This window comes from Engystomops pustulosus, chromosome 7, assembly GCF_040894005.1.
Source record: "Engystomops pustulosus chromosome 7, aEngPut4.maternal, whole genome shotgun sequence".
Lineage (NCBI taxonomy): Eukaryota > Metazoa > Chordata > Amphibia > Anura > Leptodactylidae > Engystomops > Engystomops pustulosus.
This window is the reverse complement of record NC_092417.1, coordinates 60,952,683-60,973,845: the sequence shown is the minus strand read 5'-3', so window position 1 is coordinate 60,973,845 and position 21,163 is coordinate 60,952,683. Positions and strand designations below refer to the sequence as shown.

The 21,163-nt window shown below is 40.1% G+C and overlaps 1 long non-coding RNA gene across 2 annotated transcripts in view; it reads right to left on the bottom strand.

Moving 5' to 3' along the window:
* The window catches only part of LOC140069898 (uncharacterized), a 73,446-nt gene that overhangs the window by 24,043 nt on the left and 28,240 nt on the right, over positions 1 to 21,163 (bottom strand). The window contains exon 3 of one of the 2 annotated variants that reach the window (XR_011848874.1): positions 11,813 to 11,896. The exons of the other annotated variant lie outside the window; for it this stretch is intronic. This is a non-coding gene — a long non-coding RNA (uncharacterized lncRNA). The remainder of the gene's footprint in view (positions 1 to 11,812; positions 11,897 to 21,163) is intronic. 2 annotated transcript variants of the gene reach the window in all.

Sequence of the window (21,163 nt, the reverse complement as noted above, 5' to 3'; positions counted from 1 at the left end):
GTGAGTTTCGGGCCGGTTGCTTAGGGGAGGGGCGAGAGCGGGCTAGGAAATCAGCCTTCTGCTGATCTATTATGCCCCGTGGATGCGCTGAATTTAAAAAAAAAAAAAAACTCACCTCAGACTCCGCGTTCCTGCGGGTGATCACTGCAGCGCACACGGAGTAAGGTGCCCAGCGCTGGCAGCGTAATGACATCATTACGCTGCCAGTGCTGGGACGCTTACCGTCCTGTGCGCTGCTGTGATCAGCCAATAACAGTATTTCTGGCATTTTTAATTTATATTTTTATTGCGTTGACTAAGCAGTATTAAACCAAAAAGAGAAAAGGCAAGTGTGTAAAGGCAAAAAAAAGTCAAAAACTTTATTATGATACACAAAATTGTCACTGTTCTTTTTTAACATCACTTAAAAAATGTACAAATACACATATACAAAACCAAGTGGATCAGAGCCTGATAACAAAGATCCACATGCGGCCACAGGTCAGCACAGAACATGTAAATGCAATTTCCTCACGAAAGGTAAGTATAGAATTCTAATAGCCATACCTAGACTCTGTCCTGAGAAACAGATATGCTGATCAAATGCAAACATTCAAAGGTAGAGCCAAGCTGCAATAATAATGGGTTCACCCAAAAAAAAGGGTACAACAGGTTACATGAACAAGTAGAAAGAGAAGAACCCCATACATTAGAACAGAACAGAGACCAAGAGGCAAAAGTAGCTAAGTATCCAAACCATAGTAAGAGGAGGAAATGCTAGGTCATAGACCTGTGTCCGGCGGCACCCCACGCGTTACGTCGCTAGATTGCGACTTCCTCAGGGGTAAGTGAACACGCTCCACACTACTTGATATGAGGTAGAATAAAAGGTGAAATAGGCACAATTGCTGGCCTTGCTTATACTCCAGATTTCAGGCATACACGCCCTGATAAATGTGGTCCAATATCTATATTGATACTTCCGACCACCTAGATGATTCATTGGGCACAAAAAGCTTATCCGTTCCCCGAAAGTGCATTGTCTGACGATCATGCACTCTGCCGCGATTCACTAAGATTGTGCGCCCGATATCCTGCATGTATCGCTTCCCCGCTCAGGTCCGCCGGAGTTCACCTTTTTCTTCTTGGTGCATGTAAGTGCTTGACCTTGCAACACAATTTGAAAGTTAGATCCTGCGCTCAGTCCGAATCAGTCGGATCGTCCAACAGCCCACCCCCCAATTTCTGTCACATAGAAGCCAGTGTAGCTGCGCCACAATCCGATCGCGTGCGACACAATCCCCAGTTAAATACCTGTCACAGTGGCGCAATTCCTGGAAACGCCAGAAAATCTGACAAAAGTGGACCCTTAGTAAATAAGCCCCATTATATAATAAAAAGTCCTAGTCACATGACATGAATGAGAATGGACCAGTAGGAAATGGATAACTCAGATAAAACCCCCAGTGAAAAGACTATCTTCATTACAATCTTCTAAAGGCCTAAGAATAATAAAAGTGTTACTCTAAAAAATGTAACTTATTTTTTGGCGCCTAAAATATATAAATAATATAAATACACTTCTACACTTTAAATAAGATTTGGATTTCAGAACTTATGGTAACATCTAGGACCCTCATTTATTTATGGTTATCATTAGTTTTAGCGAAAAATTAAATTTTATATAATCTTCTCAACAGCCACTAGTTGGAGACTTTACAAAATGTAGATTAATGTCTTTTCCAACAAATCAATATCTAGCACATCCGGTCTCCAGCTTGCTGCTTTCTTGCTCACAGACTTCAACAAACAGCTTGCACATGAAATGAAGACAATATATAAGCAAAATTCAGTCTTTGATAAATTGACCCCTTTGTGCTTCCGCTAATTGCGCCACATTTCTGCATGCGAGAATGTTTCTGTTTCTATGAGTAAATATGTAACATTCAATCACTCTTGTGTGTGTTTTTATGTAAACTTATATGAGAAAAGTGTTAAACTCAAACATATGACTTCCCATGTAATATACCCACAGTCCTTATGAATGGCTCCATGTAAATAGCTGTCAATAAACACATCTGCTGGAAATGTATTCATTGAATGCCAAGGTCAAAGGTCCAAACTGTTTATTGCCTCATAAACTCAAAAGTAAGTCAATTTATTGTTGAAAGTTGCAGTGGAAGAGCGGCATGTGAAACATGTATTACCCCCTACACTTGAAGCTAGGATCTGTTCTCCATGTTGTGTGTATTTATTGTACTTCTATAATTTACATAGGAAAGGTCTGTTTCAGGCCATCTTTCAAGTCCATTTAACCAATGCGTTCCCATATAGGAATTATTAACACATGTCCTGCTGTTTCAAAATGGTAACAAAGGTTCAATGGTTAGAGATAAAGAAAATGAAGCACACGAGTACATACAATGCCAATGAAAAAAAGGTGTCACAATGTGTTTAATACCACTTAACGCCAAACCCTGTACATGTAAGGCATCAAAGGGGTTTTACAACTGTAAGAAAAATGTAGGTGCCAGGCTGGGATGGGCTTTTAAAAAATAAATGTGTACTCACCTGCTCTGGCACTCCTGGTGTCCCGGTGTATCTTTACAGGAACACAGAAGCTCCACTCTTCTCCAACTTCTAGACGGCCTGGAACGCCCACCCGTCCCTATGAGCCTGCACTGTATCAGTTGGGACATGATGATGGGTGGGCATGCCATGATGCAGGATGATGTCGGAGCGGAGTTCCTGTGCCCCTGTAAACAGACTCTGATGGTGCATTGCACGGGACATGCAGAAGACACTTTGCAAAAGTACATTGCACCCTTTGCCTCTGGGAAAGGGTGATGAATTTACATTGTACATATCGTAATATATTTAGATAAAGGTTTATACAATTTTACCACTCATTAAAAAGAAACTTTAATGTGAAAAATTACAAAACAAGCTTATTTTTTCACGTCATGTAAAAAAGCACCAATTCAGGACATTCAGGCACCAATGACCCTTGAAGGGGATAAATGATAATACAGTGTCAGGTTAAGAATACCATGGGCCCCGGGCCGTAGAGAGACATTGCAGGCCCACTACCTGTATTCAGTTTCTAAATACACAGATGCAGCCAGCTAACAACACCCTCACACATCGCCCACAGGTCATATTTGGAAGGAAGACACAACATATAATATGAGTTATATCAGAAGGTTAGTCAGTGATAACAGTACTGATCAGTAACGGCAACCCCCCAGTAAAATACCATCTCCAGCCCCCAGTAATATACCATCTCCAGACCCCTAATAATATACCATCTCCAACCCCTAGAACAGTGATGGCGAACCTTTAAGAGACCGAGTGCCCAAACTGCAAACCAAAGGCGACTTTTCTATTACAAGGTGCCAACACAGCAATTTAGCCCAATAGTGCCACAATACCACTATACAAGAGACAAATAACACTTTGACATCATGACGCCACCATTACAACCACATAAATAGCATAATTCTGGTTATAAAGATCACTATAGAAAGGCCAACATTACCAATAATAACACTACACTAGAAGCTAATATAGTGATGACTACAGTATTACTGCCATCAGTGTGGAATATTACCGCCATATACTGATTATCATTACCCCCATACAGTGACAGCAGTCCTGAGTAGAGGCAGGGACTGGGGGACTATAAGTTAGTCTGCTTATGGACCAAATATTGCCATCTTAACCCCTTTTTTGTTTTTGAATTTTCATTTTTTACTCCCCACATTCAAAAATTTAACTTTATTTTTTCCATGTAAAGAGCTTTGTGAGGGTTTGTTTTCTGCATAATGCAGTGAAATTGGTGCCATTTTTTTGTGCCATTTTCTTGTGGGCTTGGATTTTACTGCTTTCACTGTTCACCACAAATGAAATGTCTCATGTATTCTTTAGGTGGGTGCGATCACGGGGAAACTAAATTTATAAAGGTTTTATAATATTTTCATACATTTACAAAAATGAAACCACCTGCACAAAAAAAAAAAAAAATTATTTTGCCATTTTTGGCGCTAACTTTTTCATACTTCAGTGTACGGAGCTGTGTGTAGTGTAATTATTTCCGAGATGACCTGATGTTTTTAATGCTGATTTGGGATCACACGTATGACAGCTGTCTGTGGCCACATACAGACTTGCCTCATCACATGCACCGTGCGGCCAGTGATGCAGCATAGCACCCGGCCACATTGTGCATGCGCTGCCTGCTGTGGAGCTATGCTGGCTTCATTGCCCGCCTGATGCAAGTGATGAGCGCTTCAGACACAGACCAGTATATATGTGGCAACAGACAGCTGTCATACAGGGGGATTTGGGACACTAAATCACAGTTACCTATAGTTGGTTTAGTGTCCCAAAGCCACCTGACAGAACCTTTGAAGGCATTTGCAGCTCTAACACTGAACTGCTGATGTGCAAACCACACACAGCAGCCCCAGCAGCTCCTGACCTCTTATCATCTTCTGATGCTGCAGGCTTCCTTCTGTGGACTCTCACTCCTCGTACTGCTGTACTTGTCTTCCCGGGCTGAAGAGGAGGAGGGGCGGGCACTGATCGGCTGCTACTGTCTCACTAAGGCATCACTAGTGAGAGCAGAGCCGATCAGCTTCAGGATGCAGTGGCTGCCGGAGCTCCGACTTTGATAAGAATGGGGAGATGGTACGCGTGCCTGCAGAGAGGGCTCTGCGTGCCCTCTCTGGCACGCGTGCCATAGGTTCGCCACCACTGCCCTAGAACATAATACCTCCAGCCCCCAGGCTTATTTATTTAGTAGGTCTTCCGTGTGGCTCTAATAAAAAAACTAAAACGTACTTACCTTCCCCCAAGGTGTAGCACGGCCTCCTCCTCTTCCATCACTCTCAAGTCAGTGCAATATGTCACTGTGCCAGGACACCGATGTCCCGTGTGCTCTGCAGTCTATTGTAGAGCAGGAAGCGTGTTATTCCCTTACTCTGCCATAGACACCAATACAGTATGTAAAGCACTGCACTGAATACCACCCATTTTTTTGAACAGTCCAATTTAGGCCGCCCAAATTGTGCATATAATCCATCATTGATAATAATCATGTCCAGCTCTTAATCCAGCAGGATACAACCATGTTGGGAGAGAAAAAAAGAACTGGACTGCACATCCACCAGCACCACATAAGCAGCAGATGCCATGCAACATGTCATCATGTGAACAGGACTTAAATGCTCACCATGTATGAACAGGTCTTGAATACTCACTGCATATAGTGGACGCCTAAGTCCTCTTAGCTAGTGTCTGAGACCACATGGAGCAATGAGTATTTGAGTGTTGTTCACACATGGTGAGCATTTAAGTCCTGTTCACATGGTGTGGTGTTGCATGGCATCTGCTGCTTCTGTGGTGCAGTGCTGGTGAACACTTGGGGCCCCGAAGCCATGAGGGCTATGCCTGCCAGTATGGGCGCTGTAAGGCAATTGGGTCTTGGTCCCTGCTGGTGCAGTGTTGCAGCGGCGGAGGATGCCATGTGATGCTGCATCCAATAGCGTAGAACAAGGTCACCGTGAAGTGGTTAGTGGGCTTATACAATTTGATCAAAATGTAACTAAGAACCTTAAGTTCATTTTCTGAATGTAGCCTAGCGGCAATAGATTATTGTATACTGTGTTGATGTGCGGTCCAATTCTTTTTTCTCTCCCAATGTTTGCATATGACTGTGGTCAGTCCATGAAAACGTACTCTGACCACAGTGCAGGTGACTCTGTGCATCATGGCTACAGTCCGGCTGCTGTTCTGTGGGAAATAAGGAACTCCATAAATCATATATCAATATCCTCTGCAGAGTCCCGTGTCTCTGCACTTTGGTTTAACCTTCATGCGCTCCATTTTTCATGGACCAACCACAATTGTGTGCAAGTGAAAAATGCCTTCTAATACTGTGATAAGTTGGTGGGATGTGTGCTGGAACTAAGGGAAAGCCTGCAGAAAATAGAATGTTTTTTAAATGTATAAATGCTGGATACATTTCAGACGATAAAAGGATATGATGTACTGATGCCTTTGGTAAAAAAAAAAAAAAAATAGACATGTGATTCATGTGAGGTGATATAGTGTTGGATCTACACAAAACAGTGCGGGGAGAGAGATTTTATTCTGATTGATTATGAACAGATACTAAATGGAAAGCTGTTCTAAGCCAGTAAATACCTGTTCAGGGAATTAAGTGCTTTAACCATTTATATCAGTCTTCATGTTTCTCCCTGCCAAGGGCATTTTAGGTCGTTTAAATCATACTTTGCAGATTTGGATATAAAGGGATGCTTAGGAATTCTTGTGAGCTAAATATATCAGCTATTAGACAATCAGAATTTCTCAAGATCTCTACTACAGACCATCAATATAAGCAAGGTGGGGGTCCAACCCCCAGCATCCTCCCTAAATAGTTTAAGGGCTCCTTCACATTGGCGTTGTGTTTCACGTCCATGGTTCAGTGATTACCACAGATGCCTCATAAATCCATTGATTCCTATGGGTATTTTCACATTGGCTTGTATTCACCCTGATCTGTTGTCCATGGAAAAAATTATGAAACATGTCCTATTTTTTTGAAGTCTATTTTTTTCACTCATGAGGTTGAAAAACCAGGAATTACGTTTTCAAAGCAATATTAAACCTGACAAAACAGATGCATCATGGAGAGAAAACGGAAGAAAAACTGAGACACAAAGGAACAGATGCACAACTAAAGCTGAACATCAACGCCAATGTGGAAGAGCCCTAAAGCTCAGTGCCTCATCACTGTTTAACCGGTTCGCGACCGCCCGCCGTGTATTCACGGCGGCGGTCGCGTCGCGCTGCATGGAGAGGGCTCACGGGCTGAGCCCTCTCCATAGCCGGTAAGTCTTTGCTGCATATTGCAGCAAAGGCTTACCGGTAACATCCGCGATCGGTGCTAGCACCGATCGCGGGTGTTTTTACAGCGTGGGCTGCCGGCAAAGCTGCCGGCAGCCTCAAACAGATAGCGGCGCATGGGCGCCGCCATCTTACCTGGGATCGCCGCTCCCCGTGACGTCATCGGGGGGCGGCGATCCGTCTCCATGGTAGCCTCGGGTCTTCCGAAGACCCGAGGCTATTTCGTTTTAACCCCTTCATTACAATGTGCTGATAGCACATTGTAATGAATGAGTTAGAAAATCCCCATATACTGCCATACTGTAGTATGGCAGTATATGATAGGATCGATCAGACAACCTAGGGTTAAAGTACCCTAGGGAGTCTGAAAAACAGTATAAATAAAAATGAAAAAAAGTTAAAAAAAAAAAATTATAATAAAAAAACCTAAAATTTCAAATCGCCCCCCTTTCCCTAGAACTGACATAAATATAAATAAACAGTAAAAATCATAAACACATCAGGTATCGACGCGTCCGAAAATGCCCGATCTATCAAAATATGATAACGGTTTTTCAATGCGTTTAACCCCGTAACGGAAAATAGCGCCCAAAGTCGAAAATGGCACTTTTTTGCCATTTTGAAAAATCTAAAAAAATCTATAAAAAGTGATCAAAAGGTCGTACAGTCCTAAAAATGATATCATTGAAAATATTATCAAATTTCGCAAAAAATGACACCACCCACAGCTCCGTACACCAAAGTATAAAAAAGTTATTAGCGCCAGAAGTTGGCAAAATCAAAAAAATTATTTTTGTACAGGAGGTTTTAATTTTTGTAAATGTATGAAAACATTATAAAACCTATACAAATTTGGTATCCCCTTAATCGTACCGACCCAAAGAATAAAGTAGACATGTCATTTGGGGCGCTCAGTGAAAGACGTAATATCCAAGCCCACAAGAAAATGGCGCAAATGCGTTTTTTCACCATTTTCATTGCATTTGGAATTTTTTTCCCGCTTCCGAGTACATGGCATGGAATATTTAATACCCTCATTATGAAGTGCAATTTGTTACGCAGAAAACAAGCCGTCACACAGCTCTTTACGTGTAAAAATAAAAAAGTTATAGATTTTTGAAGGTGGGGAGTGAAAAATGGACATGAAAAAACAGGAAAGGGCCCGGTCCTTAACCGGTTAACAAGCATAGTGCTGTAGGTTATATAGTGGGTGTTCATGGTATTGCAGCTATTTCCCAACAATTGAATGGGACAGAGTTACGTATATAAATGGTGGATCGGGCAGCCGATAATTGGTAATCCCTTTGGAAAATAAATCTTTAAAAACTTATTTAAAAATGTATTTTCCACAGGGATCACCATTTATTGGCTGCTGGATCAACCATCTGTCTATATATTTCTGATTCCGCCACAGAGAATCCTGTGCAGCGATATTCCTTCATTCTCTGGGGAAGGTGAGATGAACCATATATTTTTTCTAGAGTTACGTATAATACCATGTAAAGCTGTTAGAGTATGTGTAACATGTTACAAGGTAGTGAATTGCTAGATAACATGTACGAGCACCACAACCCCTATTAACAGTTGACACCCCAGATATCTGATAATGATTACCAACCCTAATAATAAGCCACCAAAATAAAACAACACTAATAATCAAACAAGACTTAGAGCAAATATGCTTTAAAACAGACAGAACAGCTCTCTGTCTAGTTGCCAGATCAGTTCAACTCAAGTATAACAATTCCGGCTCAGTTCTCCATGCTCAATCCAGTGCCTGAGGAAGCTGATCAGTGGAGATCCATAGTGTTGGATCCCTCATGACCTGTTACTGATTACTTTTCCAACAGATTGGTCATAGTTATCAGTAAGTTGGGAAAACCCAAGCTGGAAAAAGCATGTCATTACCCACGCTGTACTTGCAATATTTTAATGAAATCAGCAGTCACCATCACCAGTTTTTACATTAAAACAATGAAAGGTGGATTAATCCTCCAGTTTAAATCAAATGCCAATGGTCAATTAAACTTAAAGACTATGTTTAAAACTTTTGCTGAGTCAAGTTGTTCTCCCACTGCATGTTATGAAGTGCATTAGCAAGCATACAATATCATGAAAAATGAAAAAAATCTGCAGAGAAAATTGTAAACTGACCCCTAGCCAAAGAACGCATTAATTATAAAGCAAAAAAGAAGATAATGTTTCACACAGCTGGATACTTTGTAGTTAGTGCAAATGTAACATAAAGCTAACCAGAGTTTGTCAAGTGTCTGTCTGGTTTTTCAGTTTTCATTAACGTTCTAATTTAAGCCACATTTTTAGTTATATTACCTATAACAAGGAAGGAATGAGCTTGTCAAGGTCAGGTCTTTCGTGCTGTTAATACTGTGGATTGGTAGCCTGAAAAGTTAGGAGCTTGGTGAAGGAGAAAAATAGGAATAATAATGCAACAAATCTTTAGATTTCTAGGACCAGGACAGTCGCTAAATCCATATGGGATTCAATCCAAGGAATGGTTAATAAAAAGATTGAAAGGTGAGCATTAGAAATCTACAATTTGATTAGATGCAGTATGAAGCAAACCTACCTTGAGAATGCTCTAGCTACACTGATGCAGGATCATATCTGGTTTAATCTCGGTGCTGAGTGGTTTTGCTGATAAAACAGATATAACATTATGATAATGAAGCTCTGTGGCTTCTCTGGCTGGTTCTGCACTTCTCCTAGCCTGTGAGTTTTTCTCTGCAGGAAAAGATGATGCAATCCCTTTTCTCCCTGCCAGACAGAATAATCAATTGCTGCACCATCCCCCAGCTGCTGTGTATGAGTGATCCAGCTAAGGTAGATTAGTCATGCTTTACTTACCACCATTTGTAATTCCAAGCTCCGTGTAATGTGTCAGCCAGCCTATCCTAGCTTTCCCAAGGAATGTTACAATTATTTTTTCAGCAACTCAGGGATTAACCAAGATATGATCGTGCATCCGTGCGTGCAGCTACAGCAGTCTCAAGGTATGTTTGCTTCATAATGCATCAAATCAAATGGTAGGTTTCCTTTAAAGGGATATTCTGGATTACAATATTGATTACCTATCCTTGGGGCAGATCATCCAAATTAGATCAGTGGATGTCCAAAACTAGCACCCTCCCATTCAGCTGCTCAGAGTGGATCCATTAATGCTTCTTATGCATCATTTCCATCAATCACATTGCATAGTTACAGCTCAGTGGTCTAACAACAATACCAAGGACACTTTTGCCGCTATACAACAAAGGGATGTGACTGTCCATATAAGCACAGTGACATCACTGGGGTAACTAGTCCTCCTGTTTTTAGGGGGACAGTGGGACAGGAAGACATATGCCACTGTGCACCATCTCAGCTTTAAGATCACTTTCAAACAAATCACAGATGTAGAGGAACTTTTCTTCCTGGCCTGCAGATAACAATTTAGAGAGGAAACCACAGCAGTCAGCTCTATGCAAACCATTACATGTTTTAAGCAATTTTAATAATTCATAGCTGCAGACAATGGTAGGTAGCATCCCATACTCCAAAACATACTGGTAGGTTGTCAGATTGTGAGCCCCATTGGGGACAAGGACCGGTTTAGCAAGCTCTGTGCTGCGCTGCGTAATCTGTGTGCACTATATAAATAAAGGAATTATTATTATTATTATAGGTGGCAAACCTGGAGATCTGTGTAACCATAGCTGATGTTGTTAGTAGCAGCAGGACAGTTAAAAATGGATTTAAATTACAGGATAATAGATAGTCTTGAAGCACTGAGAGAATGTCTTCTCACATTGTTGTGCAGTAAGCGCGCTGCTGTAACGGCTCCACAGCCCCTCTCCAATGCTATGAGTGAATGCTACAGTATTTAACAAGGAGCCTGCTGCAGAATCCTGCAACAAATAAAATGGAAGGGACCAACCAGTAAAGCAGTGCTCCAAGTCCAGTACCGATCCAAGAATAATAATAATTTTTTTCACAGTTCTGCTGCTACTAACAACACACACCAAGGTATGGTTACACAGATTCTCAGGGCCACTTGTAAACAATGGGGCACATTTACTTTCCCGGTCCATTCGCAATCCAGTGGCGCGTTCTCCGACGAGGATTTGGGTCTTCCGGCGATTCATTAAGGTCGTGCGCCCGATGTCCACCAGGTGTCGCTGCTGTGCCGAGGTCCGCCGGAGTTCACTATCCTATTCCTGGTGCATGTAAGTGTGTGTCAAGCGACACTTTTTTTTTTTAATCGCACAATCTTTCCGAATCCGTCAGGGTTTCCGACGGCTACGCCCCCCATTTTTCGTTGCGTGAAACCCGGCGCTGATGCGTCACAATCCAAATGCGTGCCAAAAACCCGGGGCAATTCGGCGCAAAACAGTAAAATTCGGAAAACCCGTCGGAAAAACGCGATTCGGACCCTTAGTAAATGTGTGCATTTGTGTGCAGCTTTGTATGCTCAAAACAGCTGGAAGATTTTAGCTCTGGACTTTATGTGAAGCTGCACATTTATACTTATCAATCCTATAATTACACCATAAAATGATGCTCAAAGGTAGACATACCCTTAATGCTGCTAGTTTTAACAAGAACTTCATATCTTTAAGATCTTAAACAGCACAGTACACTAAACCACGATTCTGGCACTGCTACCTTCCTGAACTGGTAATGATTTCATCAAGTAATTTGTAATGTTGCAACAGGTATTACAATTGGGACTTCAAAGCTGATATTACCCAGTGCTGCTCTGAGCCTTTGTGTTGACGTGAACTCTGGGCTATGTTATAATTTAAAACAGCAGCATAAGGGCCACAAGCAGACCCAAATGCCAACAATCACATCATCACACCAAAGTCTCACGTTACATATCTAATCCAACAAAGCAGGTTGTAAAATCATAAGTGGCGCTTACTGCTAAAATTCCATTTGTATCTGCTGGTTCCTGATGTCCATTGGGACACTGCCGCTCACAGCCAATCTGATCACAACCCATATACTGCAACATATAAAATATACAACATTAAAAGAAACCATTCAAACAATGGCGTATTTGACTATAAATCCAAAACTTAGTTCAAACATCAAATCACATTTATTCACTCTAAATAGGTCAGTAAATAAGGATATCTGTACACAAGTGACATGGCTTCCATTGTTACATTATCCATTATGGATGACCACTAAGACGCGTAATAGGGGGCACAAAAATATAATGCACCCCCACTAAATTAAACGGGTTGTTTACAAAATCAAATAACAGCACAAAAAAAGAGGAAACAAAAAACAAAATGTAGAATGCATAAAATGACACTTTATTAGATCAATTAAAATAAATCCATTTAAAAAGACAACATACACAAAAAGGTCCACCAATGGTCAATTAACTAAATATACATAATAAATAAATCAAAATAAGCTTGTATAGAGGTATACAGGGTATAGTCCTCAGAACTAGTCAAGGTATTTGCTTACAAACAAGTATTGCACATACAGGGGTATCATACCCATGACAAAGCAAGGTGAAACACGTGTCGGGTGGTGTCCACCTTTGGTCTGCATATACTTGTGTATGTGTTCCTTGGGTGGGCTAGAACTGGGGGCAGGATGGGAGAGTAGAACTGGAAGCAGGGGAGAGATTAGAACTAGAGGGAGTGGGAACTTGGGGGCAGTATTATAGTAGTTTTATTCCTGTACATAGGGAGCAGCATTATAGTAGTTATATTCTTGTACATAGGGAGTATTATAGTAGTTATATTCTTGTAGATAGTAGGCAGTATTATAGTAGTTATATTCTTGTACATAGGGGGGCAGTATTATAGTAGTTATATTCTTGTACATGGGGGCAGCATTATAGTCTTTATTTTATTGTACATAGTAGGCAGTATTATAGTAGTTATATTCTTGTACATAGGGGAACAGTATTATAGTAGTTATATTCCTCTATATAGGGGGCAGTATTATAGTAGTTGTACTCTTCTTCATAGGGAAACAGTATTATAGTAGTTATATTCTTGTACATAGGGGGCAGTATTATAGTAGTTATATTCTTGTACATAGGGGGCAGTATTATAGTAGTTATATTCTTGTACATAGGAGGTAGTATTATAGTAGTTATATCCTTGTACATAGGGGGCAGTATTATATTAGTTATATTCTTGTACATAGGGAGTAGTATTATAGTAGTTATATTCTTGTACATGGGGGCAGTATTTTAGTATTTATTTTCTTGTACATAGGGGGCAGTATTATAGTAGTTATATTCTTGTACATGGGGGCAGTATTTTAGTATTTATTTTCTTGTACATAGGGGGCAGTATTATAGTAGTTATATTCTTGTACATGGGGGCAGTATTTTAGTATTTATTTTCTTGTACATAGGAGGCAGTAGTGTATCAGTTATATTCTTGTACATGGATTGGGGTATCCGCAACATGAGGAACTGTATTGTGGGGTCACAGCATTAGAAAGGTTGTGAACCACTGCTCTTCACCAGCAGACTTATGATAAAATCAGTAGAAGAAGGTCCCTTCGTCATATAAAAAATAAAAATAATAACTCAGTACTCACCTCCACCACACTGGCGATCTCACAGCTTCCTCTTCTCTCTTTCCGTGTAGCAGCACAGGCAGAGCCAAGTGGTGGTGGCACAGGCAGAGAGTACAAACGCCGATATTGTAATCATTTGTATGCGTATCTTACAAACATAAAATTGATTCTCTTCCCCCTGAAGGACACACAGGCTGACAGAAATCCAGTTGACAACAGTAAATACCAAATTAAAGGGGTATTCCAGGAGTCAGCAAAATTCATATATAAATAGGTCCTTAAAATATAAGCTAATATGTAATTAGTTGTTATTTAAAATTTTGTTCCCCTTAGCAGAAAAATGCTGCTGACATATGCTGTAATGAAGAATTAAAATGCTACTGGCCCTTTAATCATTCAGTTGATTTTCTCTGCATGGAGCAAACACAGGACAGAAGATGGCCACATGTCCACATCACATGTCCTGTATCTGCTTGGGCAGGTCATGTGATCATCTCTATGTTTGGCTGTAGTCGGTTGGTTGCAGGGCATCCAATATGGACAGTGTTGCGGTGAGATGTCATCTCAGTAAGGCAATGTGCAGTGATGGCAGTTACACACCTCATTACTATGGTAACAGAGCAGGACAGTCTGTTAGATCATCACTGGGAGCAGAGCATAAGACGGAGGAGGAGATGGTGAGAACTAAAGGATCGTGGGACTTGAAGTTTCCAGTGGCGGCCATCTTAGTGATAACTCTGCCTACTATAGAAAGCCCACAACATTTTGTGAATCATAAAATCAAACTATTTAAGCTCCATTTTGTGACTAATGACATTGAGTTTTGTTATATTCATTTATGACATTATGTGTTTTCGCATCAGATGTTGCTGGAATACCGCTTTAAGCCTCATGCACACGACCAATTGTGGCTACATCATGGCCCCCCTTTCCTTTGATACCCGTTTATGGTGAAGCACACTGTGTCTCACCGCACCATGAAAGAACTGGCCCACTTACGTTCCCCACCTGCGCTTCAGCCAGATGAAGCACACGGTCATGTGCATGAGGCCTTAGGCAGTGTATAATCTGTAATATCTGTAATATAATCTCATCCCTATCACCCTAATGTGCATTTTTTCCTATGAAGTGGGAATTTTAGATTGGTGCTAGGACCCTTGAAAAGGATATAGCAAGCAAGTCATCCTCTATATAAGTGGCCATTTTCCAGGCTATAGCTCCTGCACCCACATACACCCCAAAAGTCTATATAAATGTATCAAAACTCTCAGCCCCTGAAGATGCCAAGTCTTTGGAGATAATGGTTGGGGCTTTAGGATCATTTTCTACAGTAGTGGTTACTCTAGTGATCAGTATAGGACATGTATATGTCACTGCAAACATGCAAACTCCATAGGGCAGTGATGGCGAACCTTTTATCGACCGAGTGCCAAAACTGCAACCCAAACCCCCCTTATTTATCGCGAGGTGCCAACCAAAAATTAAAGCAGTAAGTTATTGCTCCCTGTTCTTCAGCAACTTTCAATTAGATTGGCCTCCTGAGGACAGCAACACAGTAGAAAGGAGGGAAAATTTGCATAATTTTAGTTTCTTTCCAGTGTCCCTCTGTACACAGAGAATGGTGGAGCCAGCAGGAAGTCCTCCAATGATAATTTGGCCCTATCAACTCATTCTCCCTCTTCCTACAGTTCTAAGAAGAAAAGCAGGTATCAAATATGACTGAAAGCAGCATCTTTTAAGTGGCTTGCAACTGCAGGAATATTCTTTGAGTTCTGTCTGGTGCGCTGGGGCGATAGCCCAAGTGCCCACAGAAAGGGCTCTGAGTGCCGCCTCTGGCACCCGTGCCATAGGTTCGCCACCACTGCCATAGGGGATACAGCAGCTTGTTCTTGTTATAGCAACTATAGTAATAAGTAGCTAGTTATTTTATTTCTACTTGTAACACACAGAGTGACACTTTACTTTAATCAAGAGTATTAATGACCTTTACATCAATAACCCTATATATACGGGGGTAACCATAAAGGGCTTTAGTTGCCTTTGGAAGTCTTTTTCTCCCTGAATAGGAGCACATATACAGTACATGGGCTTACATATAACAGATGTTATATATAGCAAAATCAGTAGTAAAATTTCCCAGTGATGTGGTCAATGTTCAAGTTTGGAATCAGAAAGGGTTAAAAAAGTACCTGACTGGAAAGTAACCACAAAAAACAACTGACTCATCTGTAACCACAAGTAAAATGCGGCATGGAGGCAGCGGTATCTTTTCATGTGGTGCGCTCCTCAGGGCAGGGATGTTAGTGATGTTACAGGAGAAATACTGAGATAATGTAATATCATTAAACCAGATGACTTATAAAAATAATGCGTACATTTTCTTCCATAGCGAGCTGCCAGAGATTACAACACAGCATGCTAAACCCATACAGGTGCACCTTATCCACTGCCTAGCGGAGAGGGCTTAATGGAAAACCTTTTTTGAGCAGACATCCGCCACACAGCCCCAAACAATGCAAACCGGCATCATTACATATACAACAGCATTGTCTGCTGCAAATAACTTGTATATGAAGATGATTTAACACTAAATTAAACAACATACTAATTATATGCAAAATAGGACTGTGCGTATGTACATTCAGCATATGTCATTCTGTAGAAATGTTAGAATTATAAAAACGGCCATAACAGTTTTTGTCTTATGCTTGATACTGGATTACGTTGCAAATATAAACTTAAGATCCAAAAAAGTTGCGCTGACTAATAGTAATATAGACCCAGTATCAAAGACATCAACACATGAGGAAACTTGGTTTGTTACTGATGTCTAGCTGGATTCCAGCTTGGTCGTAAATCACACACTAGTCCCATTTCCATCCTGTGACATCGCGTCAGCTCATGATTCAGTCCATAATAGCGGGAATTTTATTAGGCAGGCATGTGTCTTTGTGTCTAACAATGAATAAGCCAGTCTGAGTGTCACCATTAATTGTCACTATCTCTATCTCTTTACTGCCCCGGATTGCACCACCTTGGAGCCTCCAGTAACTAGCACTGGCCTGTGAGAGGGAAGCTGTTTGCATATGTAAGCAGATTTGATTCACAAAGATGTTTATCAAGAGACGTCTAGGGCCAGTATATTCCTGCTTAGTCACAAGGGCCAAATGCTTTTAGGTTTAGTCACCAAAAAACAGAATGGTCACTCAAACACCCTGGGGAAAAAAACAAAGAATCTGATGGTAACTTCTAGAGTGATTATGAGTTTCCCTCTGTGATATAGAAATCAGGAAGTCTCCTGAGATGACTATTTCATGTGGGTGTGGAAGTTGGTGGCAAGACTATGACTTTCCATATATCCTGAAACACACTACTAATCAGTTATATGGACTATAAAACAGGCTGTTGTACATCCATGTCTGCTCTGTAGTAGAGTCATGGATCGTCAAAGAAAACAGAGAAACTGCCTCCTTATTTTGTAATTATAAACCACCATTAAAAATTGACAGCACATGGACATGTGAAAGACTAGGAAGTAAAAAGAAAAATCTAGCATGTTTTTCCTCTTTTCTCACAGGTTTTTGTACATAAGAAAAAGAATAGCGGACATTATTGACTATAATGGGTTAGTATTCAGTAGTTTTTTGTAGACAGTAAATAAATATATCATAGGGGGAGATTCATGAAGACTCTGCCTAAAGACTGTGCTTGGTTGCCAATGTCAACCAATTACAGCTCCCCTTTAAAATATTCATGAGCACTGGTAAAATGAAAGCTGAGCTATGATTGGTTGTTATGGGCAACTAAGCACATTCATATTCTTAGGCAGCTTGATAAATCCCCCCCATAGTATATAAGGCTGGAAAAAGACGCAAGTCCAACGTTTAAGAATTAAACAAATATGAAGTTTGTATGAAGATGCCCTTAGACACAGCAGATGACTTTCTGCTCTGTAAAAACCTTTGTCTTGCATTACTAAAATAAGGTTCCTGGAATCATATGGCTAAGCAAAGTCCTCAAGAAAGTTGAGGGCACTAGACCATGTAACTGTGATGGAGGCTCCTATGCAGTACATCCATGTACAACCATATATCCTATAGCTCATCCTTTATTTTACTTTGTAATGTCTTATTTTGTGTGTATATGTACCCCATTATAGGTAAAGAGTTGTGGAATATGACAGTGCTATATAAATAAAGGTGAATTATTACTGTATCACATAGGATTCTGGTCAAACTGTTATTGTCAATGACTACTGCTTGCAAAAAGGTGTAACATTCACTGTTTGCAGTGCTGGTCTCAGAGGTAGGAGCAAGTTAAAACCTGGAGTCATCTCATAAAGATATCTTTTGCTCTGGATTTCTCTGCTCCTGAGTTTGCCAGTTTCCTACATTTTCCTGCATATTTTGACTGACCTTTGATAGGTTTTCTTGTTGGCTTTGTACTGTATAATCTACTAATGTTTTGACTTCACTTCATACCTCTGACTATTCGCTTGATTGTGATTTTTCCCTTCCCCCTATTTATTACAGTATTTAGTGTAGGAACACAAGTCTGTGAGGAGGTAGGCAGGGACAGTGTGGGGGTCGCCTCATATCAGGGCTCTATGTTGTGCTAAACCCAAATAACTAATTGGTGTGGGATGCTAAATATACTTCATAGAGATATAAAATATACAGGAATATTGCAGTATAATTGTATAAGTGATAAGGCCGCTCTAGGGCTCAAGTACCACTAGGAGGCCTGAAATAATTGAAGAAAAAATTGCCCAATCTATCAAAATATAAAAATGATTATCCCATGTGGTAAATACCGTAACAGAACAACACCCAAATGTCTGAATTGTGCTATTTGGCCACCCTTTAAATTTGAATAAAAAGTCATCAAATGTTTTCAAAATAATAACATTGAAAAAATCATCTCATCCAACAAAAAATTACACCTTGCCTCACTCCATACACCGAAGTATAGAAAAATTATGAGTGTCTTGACTTTTTAAGCAGTTTTTGGATTTTTTTTAAGGTATTAATAAATAATCAAACTATATAAATTTTACATATCCGTAATGATACTGACCCAAAGAATAGAGTGGATTCGTCATTGGGACTGTACAGTGAAAATTGTAGAAGCAATGCATATAAGAAAATAGCGCAACTGCGTTTTTTTGCCAATTAAACCAAATTTGGATTTTTTTTTCCACCAGCTTTCTAGTACATTTAAAAGCACTATGAAGAAGTACAATTTGCCCCACATAAGCCTTTATATGGCCCTGTAAATGGAAAGTAAGAAATATATTACTTATATAAGGAAAAGCAAAAACTTGGAATAACCTGGTCTTGAAAGAGTAAATTTAGGTGATCAATTTACAGAAAAATATGTATAAATGCTTAAAGTGGCAAAACACTAAAATGATCATTTCTATTTATTTCTTTAAAGTTATCCCATAAATAATGTGTAAGCCAATAAAAAACTGCAGTTTCAGTCAATACAAACCCTACAATTTCACCATAAAAGACATTTACAGTGCACAAAACCGGGAACATAAGCTGAACCCAGTCACTCATTGTGAAAAAGATCAATTCTGGCTTAAAGAGATCATGTTCTCCAAACAGAGTGAAATGGCTATGCACACTAATGGGCATGTTGTAGAGCAGTCCATTCCTGGAGCAGTGACACTAATAGGCGAATCACAGCAAGGGAGTAATAAGTACAGTTTATAGGGCTTAGCCCTTTCAGACAGATGGTTGATATTAAGGATATTGCATTTTTATTGTCAGTTTTTCTATTGCACAGTCATTCAGGAATAAGATAACCATCAAGTAATATTGGAATGTGTTTATACAGAGTCCGTCAGATATTTAGCACCATTAATGCTGGGCAATAATTCTATGCGACTCCCAGGTAGACAAAGGGGGCCAAAGGGAAGATTAAAAACCTTTACAGCCTGAAAAAAGGCCTAAAATATATGTAAAATCTACATGTTTCTACTTTCCATTTAATGCAAGAAACAATTACTAATAATAATCTTTTTTTATTTAGTGCCATCATATTCCATAGCGCTTTACAAATCATAGGGGACATATACAAATATATTATTACATTACAGAGTAATAACAGTCATATGGAACAATAGGAGTGAGGGCATAAAATAAGTGGTCCTGGTCCCTATCAATTGTAACAATGAAAACGTTACCTATATAAAGTCCTTTGATAATACTGACCCAAAGAATACATGAGAAGTGTAATTTGGAGCACACAATGAAAGTCATAAAAACAATGCATTTGTCTAGAAGAAAATCCATTTTCAGCACTTTTGGAATGTTTTTCAAGCTTCCCAGTACATGGCATTGGAAATGAAATAATGTCACTAGCAAGTACAATTTGTTAGGCAGAAAAACAAACCAATTAATGTCATGTGGCCAAGGTGACATCATCTAAGGTCATTTTGCCTTCTAACATTTGCAAACTGTACCCCCATGCATGTATCTGATCACATGAAATCACAGAATACCTACAGGGATTTCTACTCCTCCCCATCCTCCATGAAAGCATGTTGTGATTACATATATATGCATGGGGTACAATTTGCAAATGTTAGAAGGCAAAAGGACGGCAAAAAATCACCCTGGTTACATGACATTATTTGCTTAAGAGGCATAGGACATAGGGAGAAGCTGCTGGATTCAGCCCAAAGAGGCCACGCCCCCTGAACTCGCTATAGATCTGGCTATATGCAAGGAAGATTACAAAAATGATTTTATGGGTATGTGAGGGAAACATTTTTAGCTAAAATATGGGTGTCACTTAGTTAATAGGGCTCTATTGTTCTATCAGAACATGGCACAAGTTGTATTTGTGAAAAATGTTGCGTTTAAGGGGTTGGCCCAAATCATGCACAGTGGAAATGTCCACAATGGCCAAGTAGAGCGCTCAGTTATCTCCAGCAGTCACATAGAGAATAAAATAAAGCATAGAACACAGGCCTGACCTATAGGTTTATTCACTTAGGGAGACAGCATGTGATACCCAATGGAACAATAAGTTTTGGGACGACTATTTAAGGAGAATTGCCCCAGAAATGTCTGTTGGTATTCTCCACCAACTAATAATAATAGAGTTACTTTTCTTAGTGTAAGTTTACACAGTGGTATTTGACACTGATTATGTGCCGGCATCGATGTCAAATACCATGTCAAATATGCTGCCAGATACTATTAAATTGAATTCCATTTAGAATATAGAACATGCCACTTATTTTTATCCTGTGAGCCCACAATCTTATGACCTCTGATTGACTTTGATAGGAGTGTTATTTTGATTGCCTCACCCTCCCCTCTACTCCCTCAGCACTGGGAATACAAAAGGAAGTACCTAACAACACAAGGGCTAAGGAAGCAGGGGGAGGGCGACACAGTGTAACAGTCTGTAAAGCTAGACCGCAGAGGGGCTGGGGTAACTCCTCAGTCTCATTAGCATAATGTTAAAACTTGATATTAGAAGAAAGAAGGCCCATAGATTATGAATATAAGAAGGTTACCACAGTCACTGGGCCTGGATCTATGAGTAAGTATCATGCTTGATTTTGGTGGTAAAGTTTGTTTAATGCTTACTGTAAACATACTCTTAGAATGCGTTCACACTACAAAATTGGAAATCCAAGTTACCCTCCCCCATATATTATAAACAAGCCCTTACAGTACAGCCTTGAAAATGTGTA